The sequence below is a fragment of the Sinocyclocheilus rhinocerous genome, unplaced genomic scaffold (assembly GCF_001515625.1).
Source record: "Sinocyclocheilus rhinocerous isolate Xijiao unplaced genomic scaffold, SAMN03320098_v1.1 scaffold586, whole genome shotgun sequence".
Lineage (NCBI taxonomy): Eukaryota > Metazoa > Chordata > Actinopteri > Cypriniformes > Cyprinidae > Sinocyclocheilus > Sinocyclocheilus rhinocerous.
In genome coordinates this window covers 281,253-285,503 of record NW_015631803.1, presented here as the reverse complement: position 1 = coordinate 285,503, position 4,251 = coordinate 281,253, and the positions used below count along the sequence as shown (strand labels likewise).

At 29.3% G+C, this 4,251-nt stretch overlaps 1 protein-coding gene across 1 annotated transcript in view; it reads left to right on the top strand.

The window, feature by feature from the left end:
- LOC107741998 (inhibin beta B chain-like) overlaps window positions 1-4,251 on the top strand; it is a gene marked incomplete at its 5' end in the record, with an annotated part of 11,036 nt that overhangs the window by 5,343 nt on the left and 1,442 nt on the right. The window lies entirely within an intron of this gene.

Here is a 4,251-nt window from a genome sequence, read left to right as displayed (position 1 = left end):
TATATATAAACAAAAAACTTGAAATGAAAATATATCGTTCTGAAATAAGTTTAAACTGAAGTACTGCAGAAATAAATGTAAAAAAAAGTTTTTCCCTATTTTTTTCAGTAATTGAAATAAAACTGATATAAAATAAAATCGAATATATATATATAAATAGCCTATTAGAAGAAAAAATTTCGATGAAAAATAAATTTTTTTATTTTGGCGCCTAACTGAAATAAGTTTACATTGAAATAGGCTACTAAAGTTACTAAAACTAAAGCTGAAATAAAAGTAAATGAAAACTAATTATTTTGGCATTTGAAATAAAGTTGATCTAAAATAAAATACAATTAAATATATAATAAAACATCTGACGAAAAACTTACATTTAAAATGATTTATTTCAGTTATTTTTGTTTAAGTACTAAATATAGTAAAACCAAAATAACAGTCAATTACAACTGTATAGAAATCTATACAAAAATAAAAATGTATAAGTAATTCAAAATATTAATATATACTATAATATTGTATAAATATGACTAAAATAACACTGGTGTTAATACTCTTCTAAATGATCAGACTCTTTTCAGTTTTCACTTGTCAAGATGCTAAAGCATCCACAGAAAGGAACCAGGATATAAAAGACACTTAGGATAGCAAACAAGCAACCAATGCACCCTAGCAACCTCATAGCAACATGCTAAAAACATTCCAACTTTAGCAAAAGCCCAGCAACAGCCTGTCAGCCTCCAACAACACACCGACATCAAGAGAGTTAGGAGAGTTTCTGCTGTTCCACTGACGCTGATTGAAGAGTTACATCTCTGTCTATTACATTCTAATTACACATGTTTGTTATGATTTCTCTTGGTAAATGGATCAGCATTGATTTACTGGATGTGCCACATATCCATATAATAACCTTGGGTCAAAACAACCCAACCGCTGGGTCAAAACAACCCAATAGCTGGGTCAAAACAACCCAACCGCTGGGTCAAAACAACATTTATGCTAAATTGAAGTCGAATTTAACGTATTAACTCATTAATTAATTGTTAATAATTAACGGATTAGCTCATTAACTCACATAACTCATGAAATTAAATTTTAATGCGCATTAAAGGGATATTTCACCCAAAAATTAACATAATATTGTGTCACGAGAAAGAAAAAAAAAGTCACTTTTGTGACAGCGTGATCTATCATATATCATCATATAGTGTAATAATGTTAGGATATTTTTTTAATATATACTACTATTAATTAGACTTGTACCGGTATTCGGTAATGCGATATATCACGGTAATGAATATGCACGATATTGTTATCGTGGGCACTTCTAAATACCGTGAATAATTATATATTACAAATTATTCCTAAGAGTAAACCCTTATATTTCTGTATTGCTTTATTGCATTTAAATGTTCAGTTATTTTTGTTATAAGAAAAATGTTATTAAACCTGTTATACTGTATTATGACAGCACTTTTTAAAACTAAATTTCAATATCGTGATAATACCGTATACCGTGATAAAAGCATTATCAATTAATCGCAACATGAAAATTTGATACCGGCATATCCCTACTATTAATATATGTTATGTATATATTAGTAGTATTTTTGCTAAATTTAAGTTTTATTTAAGATTTGATAGAATAAAATAGATGAATATCCATTATATTAATATGCATTAAACCGATATTTCAGTAGTATTTTTAGTATTTAAGTAGTATATGCTACATTTGTTCTAAATTACCATTTAAATTATTGTTTAATAGAATCAAATACATGAATTTGCATTGAATGTAAGAGTATTTTTTTTGCATGCACATTTAAATTGAAAGCATTTTGTTTTATTTAACTTTAAATTAAACTTGTAACGGGGCTGACGAGACGTGAGACGTGCGGATCCATGTGCGATGTATATATTTATATTCATATAATTTACATTATATATAAATATATTTAATACATAAACGTAACATATTTTTCTTAAATATATACATGCATGGGTGTGTATTTATATATACATAATAAATATACACAGTACACACACACATATACTATGTGAACAAAAACGTTTATTTTGGATGTGATTAATCGCGATTAATTGTTTGACAGCACTAAATTAAACCTAAATTTAGCATCAATGTAGCAAAATACTACTAAAACATACATAATACAAATGTATCATTATATATAGCGTATAATAAAATGTAAAAAAACTAAACATTTTTGGGTGAACTTTCCCTTTAATACACTGCTTTGTGCCCAGGAAGAAAAAAGTCAACATCTGTGAAGCATCATGTAGTGCCATATTATTTGTTATTGTTACTAATGGAAGTTTTCATAACATATTAACTCTAATTCAGCAGGACAGAGTTTATATTTAAATGAGTTACAGTGCTGTGCTGGAACCAAATGTGATTATCCAATCAGAGGCCTTAGAGCCGCCCATGTGACTCTCTCTCGGCACAGCTGCACTCAGCATGTTACACAATTACACACATATCCAGAATATTGTTTGATTTATTTTTAAACATTTCAATTTTATGTGTGTTTTGCGGATACTTTTCAGCCAAACTCCTGAAGGCTCGGATTTATTAATCCATTACAGAGAGACAGAAATATCATATTTCTAGTTTTATGTGGAAGTCTGTTTGGTCACACGACCAAACCGAGAGCGAGAAACCCGAAGCATGTCGCATTAGTTTGTTCGCTAAGTCAGTCATGTGATCAGATGCATGATAAAGCAGGTGTAAAATCCTGAGAAGTTAGTTTGCAAGCAGAAGAGATGGGTTTGGATGAATCTGGAGTGGCCGGTGGCTCCAGAAGCGGTCAGTATCATGTAAATGTGTCCTTTTGTGAATGTCAAAGGGATGTGCTTGATCGCGCTCTCACTGTACGGCTGTATGTCCACGGTTCCTGTGACGTCACGCGGCTCATTGTGTGTCTCTGCGGCTCACAGGAAGTCTTTGCTGGTTTGTGTTGTTCTCTCACAAGCTCTCTGACTCCTGTCATCTCCATCCAGACCCCCGGCAGCTCTGGACCGGACGCCAGAATAACGCCACTGTCACGAGACCCTGAGAACACACATTTAACCATACAATAATCATCAGCAAAACCTCCTGAGGGCACGTCTTGGCCGTATTACACCCTAAAATCAGAAGAAAGAAATACAAAATGATTTTTTTGCACGAGGATTTATTATATTCTACACAAAATGAAGCTTATTTATTGGACAATTTTTGTTTTATCTTTGCATTGTGACATTGTGTTTTTTTTCTTTTTGTCTTTTGTTCTGCCTTTAATTTATGCTGAATTTAAGTTTAATTTAAGGTTCAATACAATAAAATCGGTAAATCTCATGAAACCTTCTAAGAACATGTCTGGGTCAAATTAGAAATAAGAAATAAAATTTTGGCACACAGATCTAAAAGGAGGTTTATTTATAGAACAAAAAGATATTTTTGCATAATTTTCATGGCAATTAAGCACATTTCTCCCCTATATTCATATCAGTAATGTGAGTATATGCAATTATATATGATATATAATAAATTCAAAGTATATATAATAATTGTTATAATATTTAAATAGCTAAATTTGAGTTTAATCAAAGGTTAAATAAAATAAAATAGGTGAATCTAAAAAAAAAATAAAAAGAGATATACTATAAAATGAAATTAGATATTTAAAAATAGGTATTCTGCAAAAAATTAAGCCTATTACAAGACAACAAAAATTATTTATTAAAATTATTTTTATGACAGTTAAGCCATTTCTCTCTTATTCTCATTATTGTAATGTGAACAAATGAAATCAAATCTATGCTAAATGTAAGTTTAATTTAAGGTTTATTTAAATAATATGGGTAAATCTCATGAAATCTTCCTTTTAACTTGAAATCTGAAAAAATTAATTATATTGTGCAAAAAAAAAAGCTCATTTATAAGACAACATTTTTTTTATTTTGACATTATTTCTATGACCATTAAGGTATTTCTCCCCAGTCATAATTGTAATGTGACTATATGAAATGATATTATGTATTACTATTATATATAGTATTTGTATTTTTGGTCTGTCTTTATGCTTATAAGTCAAGTTTAATTTAATGATTAATTAAAAAAAAGGGGTGAATCTCAGAAAACCTTCCAAGAACATGTCTGGTCATATTTTACCCTGAAATCAGAGATAATAAATTATATTTTGCACAAAATGAAATTTTTATATATATGTATGTATATATATATATATA